We start from the raw sequence: 9,045 nt of genomic DNA on the forward strand, positions 1-9,045 counted from the left end.
GGCCATCTCTTTTGTCAAGTCCCAGCATATGCCAGCTTCCATCAGACACTATTGCCTGGCCTCTTTGCAGGCCCTGCTAGGACAGTCAGCTGTGCTCTGGATGCTCCCTCCCTCCCTCCCACCCCATCATTACAAGCAGTTATTCTCTGGTGATCAAATCTGACATGTTTACAGGAGCTGTCCTTTCTCCCTGGGCCAACCCTGGTGATCACTGAAGGCAGGARGAACCAGAAGAGATTCTTTGGGAGACTTCAGAGTTTAATAGCTCAGAACATGCTCCCACGGTAGAGGAGGCCTCAGCAGTGCGGGTATAGAGGGCAGGTCATTTCAACGTGATGTGCGTGAACCAAGAAGGCTTTTCAATTGCACAAGGAAACCTCATGTAAAATAACGTGTAAAATAACAGAACAGCAGGAGAGGAACAGCAGTCATTTCCCCAAGCACCTGAGGTTGGTATAAGTGTCCACTGGAGATGGGAAGTTTTTCCCACTTGTAGCAGTCATAGTGATCTTGTCCTTGGTGGGTTCTGGCCCTGCCTGGCCCATCCTTAGGTGAGTTCAGGTGTGTCTTTTCCTGCTTGAGGTTGGAACTGTCTTCCTGAAATACTCTCACTACTGATTTGAAAGTCTCTTTCCAGTCTTCAGGYGGAGCCTGCAGAACAGCTCTTGCTCTGACTAGTGTGGGGAACACAGGGGCTCCTGCCCTTTCTGTGGTAGCTGAGATCCAGTCACTGTAGTAGGACACTATTGTGTACAGGAATGGCCCGTAGCATCTCATGCCACCCTCACTGAGCACTCCTTTGAGGACCCATTTCTCAGTACCCTTAATCTGGCACATGACAGGGTTGCCTGGGTCACCCTTTGAGAGACAAAAAAGCAGGATTATATCACCACAGCCAAATTTCCCTACTGCTGTTGTTCTTGCATCCGGTAGACTTTACTGGAGTGAAAGGAGGGCAAGTTGCATCAGTTCCCTCCTTTATCATTGGTGACAGCAAAGCACTGCTGATGGAGGGGCTGACTGTCTTTGGGCTGACAACACCATCCCTAGGTACCCCAGATGAAGTGACCAGACTCTTAGGGGATCCGTAAGTCCTAGACTGTCAGCCTAGCTCTATGCCTGACCTCCCTGTACATGCCACAAGGAATCCTTGTCTGTTTTGCCTTCCAAGGATCAAGCAAGATGCTCCCTGGCACTGGCCATGTCAAAGGGCTCTTGGAGATAAGGCATGTGGCCTTGGTGGTGAGAGAGGCTCAGAGACCAGAGCAACACCCTGCAGCTTACAGGGAGATGTTTTTCCCACAGCCTGCAGGGAGACGGATGTCACACATTTACGCACAGTCTCCCACGCCTGCTATTTGCAAGCTGTGCTGAAGGGATCTTTTCCTGTAAGGATCGAGCAGAAAAGACCCAACAAGTGTTTTGGTTGCTCTCCCAGCCTTGAGTCAGAGCTGTGTGGAGCGAGGAAGAACAGAGGAAGAAGTGGTTTGGCTAGATGTCTGCCCAGTTTGGGTCAGCGCTGCATGTCCCTTACCAAACAGCCTGTCACGTTATCAGAGTCCCTGTGGCTGCAGCACTCGGTTGTAGTGATCCTTTTCAGTGGGCAGGGATCCACGTCCATCACAGTGATCATCCTCAGAAAGCCACCACAGCACTTCTCCCTGGCTGGCCAAGAAATCCCAGTCAGCCCTTTGCTCTGGGCAGCCCCCTGACCTCCAGAAAACAGGAATGGGCAACTGGCTGTTGTTTCTTCTTCCCAATACTCAAGGAGCGAAGAAGCGCTCTGTCCCCTTCCTTCCCATCAGGGATGCAGAAAGGAGGGAGCGGAGAGGCAGCTATCCGCCCTGTCAGGTGGGAGCTCCGTTTGCCCTCGGAGCGGGGGGTTACCTGCCGTGGGATGGAGCCAGCCTGAGACCCAGCAGTTCACGAGGTCTGACTTAGAAAGGCTCCTCTGGGGGAAGCAGATGGGCTGAACGGTGTCGTTGAACTCCAGCGGGGTGGCCGTCCTGAGCAGAGCTATGTTATTGTAGAGCGTGATCTTGTYGAAGTCCTCATGGGGGATGATGGAGCTGATCCAATACTGGGGCTGGTCCTCCCATCGCCTCTTCATGTCACTTAGCCCAACCACGGCCAACACCTGCTGCCTGCAGAGGTGGCCGGGAGGGGAGGCAAAGGCTAGGGCTCACCTGTCTTTGTGGATCACGGTAGAGGGATGACCAGCAACTGCTGGCTGGAACAGTGTTTCTGCAGAGTGATGCTGTGGGCTTGGATACGTTGCATGAAGCAGGGCCTGAGGGCATGGGGAGGGTTTGGGGAACTGGTCTAGGAGACAGAGTCAGCCTTGGCACTGGCTGTGTTAATGCCATATGGCTGGAGCAGGGCCCTAGTGTGACAGTCCTGTCCCTGTGCCAGGGCCAGGTGACCTCCTGGGGAGTGTGGGGGGGATGCCAGGCACATTCACACCAGSCCTTTTTCAGCTCCTTTCCTAGCCACTGAAGAGGAAAACGGTATTTCCAAGGAGAGGGGGAGATCATGAGCCCTGCGCACAGGAGAGATGTGAGACCCCCTTCCCCCTCCAAGTACTTTGGGACTGCTCTCGCTGCTTTCTGTGTCACCTTCAGGGAAGGGACACACTGGGCCTTAGATAGGCAGACACCTGGCAGCCTTGTATGTGGAGAAGGCAGCCAAGGAGGAGCTGCTAGGGGAAGCTCTTCCTTGCCTTGGCTGGAAGTGATGGAAAGGAGGGCARGTGAAACCATGAGGGCTGTTCCCAAACCGCCTGCAAAAAGACCTGCTGATGGACCTCGCAAAGTGGAAGCTGGGGAGATCCCGGATGGACAGAAAAGCCTGGTTCAGACTATGCCCCTGGCTCCAATTTCAGGGCAGTTCTTCCAGCTGCTGCCTCTGGGCAGTAGCAAMCCCCTTCTGAGCATTCAGAGGTGGTTTTAATCCCTGCAAATCCCTGAGCCTTGCCAAGGGGGTGTGCAGATCCCCCCTCAGCCTCTGGAGCAGGGTGCCAGGGCACGGACCTGCTCTGCAGCCTGGACGCAGYGCTGAGGAGCCAGTGCTCGCTCAGGATGGAGCCAAAGGCCAGGTGGTCGTGCTGTGGGTCCTGCAGTGCCACCACCCAYGGGAACTGGGCCACAGCGGCAAACTCCTGCGTTGACCTCGAAGGGGACAGAGTGGCCTGGATCCCACAGGCTGTAGAGCAAACRTGGGGCACGTCACGGGGTGCCTGTGGCCCTGCACCTCTCCTGCTGTCCCACCCCCACACACACACACACTTCACTCTGATTCCCTCTTGTCTTTTAGGCTGCCTGTGCTCTCTCTACACTTCTCCTTCTCCATTTTCCTGCCTCTCTCCTCCCTGGTGGTGGCAAGCTGCGGAGATGCACACTGGTCCCTCCTGCCACGGCAATCCCAGACGCTGACCCTGCCTGGGCCCGATGCCAGCAGCAGCCACACTCGGTCACCAGCGGGGCTGACCCGGCAGCACGGCTTGAGGTACGCTAGGAGCAGACCACGCTACTTCACTCACCCGCCACGGCGGACTGGGACAGACACAGCAACACGAGGCCTCGCACGGCCCTCGCTTGGCAGGAAGCCGGGACCGTGCGGACAGAGCCGCCCTCCCCTTCCCGGCCGCCGGGAAAGGGGCAGGCGGTGCGCCGGGGCCCAGGCCGCCTTCGTGCCCATGCCGGGCCGTTTCCCCTCTCCAGCACTCGAGCGCTGCACTCAGGCACCGGCTGGGGCCGGGCAGYGGGCAGGGAGCCGGGGAGGCCCGTTCGCAGCTCCCTGGCTCCCAGCCCTTCCCCCCGGCCCTCAGCCTGCTGAGCTCTGCCACCCCTCTGCCGCAGTCCGGCCCGCTCCACGTTCCCCCCTTGCTCGGCGTCCCGACGCCTCTCCGATGCCCGGGCCATGGCCGTGCCGTGCCACGTCTCTCCGGCCAAGGGCTGCCGAGGCCTCGCACCCGGAGGCGGCAGAACGTGGGTGCAATCCGCTCTGTTAGCTCAGCGTCGCCACGGCGGCTCGCGGCACCCAGCACCYGGCCGACGGGAGGCTGTGCAGCGGCTGCGATCCGCAGCTCCTACTGCGGGTCGTGGCCAGCTTGCAAGTCCCTGTTCAGAGGGGCAGAAGTTCCCCAAAAGCTGCTGCAATGAGGGAAGACACGGTGATGCTGGGAGCAGAGGGGTCGGGAGCTGGGATCACCACCYGTGCGGAAGGAGGAGCTCCCTGGGGTGCAAGTGCCCCAAGAAAGTGCCTGGCAGAGGCCAGATGTGGCTTTGGAGAGCAGGATGGGGAAGGTGGGGAGGTGCGAGGGTCATGCAAGCTCTTCCTTTCCGTAGAGGAAGACAAAAACCATCAAGKAGGAGCAATCACGATAGCCCTTGTAGCAAGAACCCTCCAGATGGTGGGGGCTCCCAAAGGGCTGACGTGCAGGTTATCCACGGGCATCTTTTCTCCCCGGCAAGGCACGTGGTGGCTGCGGGTATGCACACCTGGGCCACCACTTTGGACGTACTTCGCGATATTGGGGACGAGCATGGCCAAACAGAAGGATGATAATGCTGGGAGAAGGTTACACAACACGCATGGAGGAAAACACAGGCCCAAGAGCTTGTTCCACCTTCATATAGATGGGGACAGTGTCAGCTGAACTGATTTCTTCTCTATTTTTGAATATATGTTTCCTGTATGCAGAATTAGCTGGGGGCAGGGTCTATGCTGTGTTCTGCTTTGGACAGGAGCTCCCCCTCCCCCCTGGGAAATAGTTACAAAGGGGATGGTTGTTTTTCTCTCCCTGGATATAGTTGGGCTTGCACRTAAGAAATTCAGCATTCCCCTGCCAGTGCTTATCTGTCCCACTGATAAGGGCTTTTCTTGTGTATTATCCCTGGCCCTTGTGATGTTGTGTTTGAAATGCCTTGGAAATCAGCTGGGAGGCAGCTGATGATCTGCAGGCCCATTTGCAGCCCATTTGTGCCAAAAGGGACCACTTAATCTGCGAGAGATGAGAAAAATACTTCTAAGAAGTGGGTTTCACCCTGCGTTCCCCACGAGGGGTGCTGCTGCGGGTCTGGTCCTCAGGTGCATGACACCATGCTGCTGCAAGCAGAGCTTTTCCAAAGATCACGCTTGTACCCAGCCCTGACRCTGCCTGAGCCTGAAGTGCTTGGCAGCCACTGCGCTGACCCAGCCGTGCCCTCTCCCGACTCGCTCTGAGCGTGGCTTGAGTTATTTGGCGTTATCTGGATCCACAGGGATCAAAGCCAATCCGCCCGAGACCACTGCAGGGTGCCAGTGGAACCAAGACGGGTCCTTCTGGAAGCACAGCCTGCATGGTGCTGGCTTGGGGTCCACCATGTTGGCCAGGCTGGGAACACTGGTCCCTTCTAGCTTTGCAGATCTCTGTGTAGGTCTGCCAAAGAAGCATGATTCCTGCAGCAGTTCCCACAGACCGTGCTAGACCCTTGTCCTGGCCCACTCCAGCATCTTCCTTCACCCCAAGGACCAGTCACCTCCTCGTTGCTGCTGCTGGGAGACTGGCAACTCTCTCCTGATGAACCATGGCCCCCTGGCAGCCTGGCCACGGCCTGTGAACTAGCAGGTTTTAAACCCAGTGGTTAGCGGAGCCGGCCTGACCCTGCACGGAGACGAAGCCTGAAGCCTGCCTCCGGCTCTGCCCACGTGGAGCTGAGCACGGTGATTTTTGTGAGCCTGCACAAAGCCTTCCTTGTGCAGGAGGCTGCGTGAATCCAGCCAGACAAGCGCTCTCCTTGGCTGCGTGTCTCCTGGTGCTCCATCACTTTTATTCTTTGCTGGGTTGTTCTGAATGCCAAGAAAAGTACAAGTAAAAACATCTGATAAAAATCTAATAACCGCAGTAAAACACTAACACAGCCAAACCTGCCCATATAGCACAACCTTAGCAGCTTCGGAGATGTGTCCATTGAGTTTTCTGCCTAGAAAACCAGGGGCTGTGCCACGGTTACCACACCGCGAGTACTTCGATTAAAGCTTGCGTTACAAAACGTGGGGAGATGTCTGAGAACAGATTCCAGCTTCCTGCCGCCGCCGTTTCCCGTCGTGCAGTGACGCAGCTGTGCTTTGCCTCTTAAATCATCTCTTCAGCATCTTGTCTTCCTCCTTTGGTCTTTCCAGATCATGGTGCTCCCGTCACTGCTGGCCTTAGCGCTGGGGCCCTCACTCCTGGCTTGGCAGGAGGGTTGTAGCGCGGTGGCAGCCCCTTGCAGCTGGGTGCCCTGCAGGAACGATGCACCTTGTCTTCAGGAGAGCAGGTAGGTACGTGTCACCCGGTGACTTTCAGAAGGATTCAGTTTTCCTGGGAGCCTCCYGGTTTAAAGCCTACTTGGTTAGGGAGCAAAGACCAAAACTCCCACGCGGCTGGATGTGCCTCACTCCTGCAGTTTCCACAGGCTTTGCCAAGGAACTGCATGGGAAAACAAATTTTAGCCACTGCTGCCTTCAAACATTTGTCTTGAAGGCAAAAAATGTGAGCCATCTATGAGTAAGCCCTTAAGATTTTTAGTGCTGCAATGGATGGTTTCACCTCCCTAAGCGGGGCACACGTGATTGCCAGCAAGCTGGTCAGCCTGGTAAAGAGGGCTTTAAACTAGGAAAGATGAAGGAAGGGAAAAGTTATAGAGACAGGGTAGTCAGCAAAATGCAGCTCAAGTCGGGATGCCCCCGGTGGGCAAAGTGCATGTGAGCCATGGCTATGGGGGATCCTCTTGCACTCCACCCTTTTGAAGGATGCTGGAGTCTATGGACCCTTTCCAGTGCTGTCCCCCTACGATAGCCTCTTCTCCCCACAAGAACAAGGTGTATCAAAAAAAAATAAAGAAAAAGAAAAGCAAAAAGAGAGGGAGCAAAGGTAAAAGAAACAGAAGGCAGATGAGGTGCATAACAAGGTCTTGGTTCAACGTTATAATAATGGTGCAAAGAGCTGATCCAATATAAACTCACTGAGTTGGCTCAGATTTGCTTAGACATGTTGGTGGGTTAATGTTTCATTTGGAGGCCTTACACCAGATGAGGATCTTGTTCACATGATACTGAAGCACATCGTGAACCTCTAATCATTGCAGGTGTTGCTGAAAGATGTGCTAGAACCCCCAAATCAGCCTAAGGGCTCAGCCCAGGCCAGCACGTTGGGTGAAAGAGCTCCTTCACATTTTGTACTGTCCGCAAAATCCTCTCTGGGAGATGCTCGGCCCTGCTGCCTGCAGAGCTGCAGCGGTGGCTTTGCTTTAATGAGCCTCGGCTGACTTTGAGAGRTGTGCTACACCGGCCTTCCCCCACCGTAGCCAGTCTCAGTCGGGCTGGAGCTCAGCACTCCTCAAAGCCACACTGAATCTGGCCTCCGCAGTGAGATGTACAGCTCCTCTCTTGGTCTACCTGGCTTTGCGCAGGCCAGTGGGCAGTGGGAACAGTGAGATGGCAGAGGCCGGTGCTGGAGCTGTCGGTACTGGGCCACCCTTGGGTGCTTATCTTCTGGGAGACACTTCAAAGGATCCCGGCTCTGGCCAGCCAGCAGCTGAGGTAGTGCATGCGGGACATGAAATGGTCAGCTCCTAATTTAGAGCATTTATTCAAGGAGATGAAGACAGCAGTGGGCAGCACTGTGTCTACGCGGCTGTTGGCCTTCCCAGTCCTGCTCGTCTCCAGAGGCAGTAATTACAGCAGCYGTTGCTGGCATGGCCAAATTAAGCAATCCGGAACCGGCGCTAACACTCGCGGCTTACCGTGTGCCTCATTCAGGCACATCATTCAACTTAGCTTCACCCCATTTTACCCGGAGTACTGAACCAGGCTAGCAGTCTGATCACCCTGGAGTCCCCAAAGAGACAGCCAGCCCTCAGGGGTAAGTCCACCCCTGGGACCTGAGTCACCTCCTGCAGTCCCTCTGCCAAAGGTGCAATTAGGTTGAAGATGCTATTAAATTTAGGTGGGATAGACAACCTCAGCCCCAGCCGCACTGTTCCTCTTGTGTTTATTTGCAATATGGCTAAAAAGCACCAGCCTGGAGTAAGGATCCAAGCAAATGCACGGAAAATAAGGCAGTCCCATCCCTTGGGGACTCCCAGCCAGAGCAAGCCTCGCTGGAACGCAGGGGCTCAACCCTTCTCATAGTCAGCTTGCGTGCCAATATTAAGACAGTTGCCAGAAGCTGGAGCCACCTGTGCTGGTGGACATAGAGAGCACTGGATGAGGTGAGGAGGAGGTAAAGCAGCTGTGCCTCGTTCAGGACGTGCTCCAGCCCCTGCTTCACGTGCTTCCCAGGAGGGGCCTTTCATGCACTGCTGCCAGCTGCTGCGTCCTGGTTCCTGCAAACGCTGCTTGTTTCCCTGAGCCGTGGCAGCACCGGCCCACAGAGCTGGGTGTAGGAGGCCTGAAGCCACAGTTTATCAATACAGGGTGTCCAGTGACAGTGTGGCTCAAGGGCTTCGGAGGCGGCAACATTGCTGCTGTAACKTCCCATCGCTGARCCGCAGCCTCGCTGTCCTTCTGCAYGGGAAGGCTGAGGCACGTGGCCTCGGGAGATGAGCTGGCAGGCAGGGAGCAGCTGGGCATTCATTAGCCACAGCCACTGTCCTACTGCTCATTAGAGCCCCAGTTCTGCCACCCTTAATTACACCAGTCGATGGTATTCTGCCAGCAGTCCTGCTGGCTTTAATGGGGCTGCTTAGGGACTAGAGGAAATATTCAACATCTGTGAGAGTGGCAGAACCAGCCCAAATGATTATACCTGCTAGACAGCAGTCACTTGGGATAAAAGRAAAGGAGAGATGTTAATAAACCCCAGAATTTCCTGCTGGGAGCAGAAATGTCTTTACTTTACCTTAGCATTTTTCGAACAGTGGGAGAGCATTCTCCCACCATAGCCTTCTGTTCTATTGACGTTACCTCCTCGTTAACCCAATTTTACCACTTAGATCAGTGGGGGGAAAGAGGGGAGAAAACTGTATTTGTTTAACTGCTTTTTAAAATCAGTTTTTTCAGGCAGGATGTTGTAACAAACAG

This window comes from Rhea americana, unplaced genomic scaffold (assembly GCF_003343005.1).
Source record: "Rhea americana isolate MKP2758 unplaced genomic scaffold, rheAme1 scaffold_421, whole genome shotgun sequence".
In the NCBI taxonomy this organism is placed as follows: Eukaryota; Metazoa; Chordata; class Aves; order Rheiformes; family Rheidae; genus Rhea; species Rhea americana.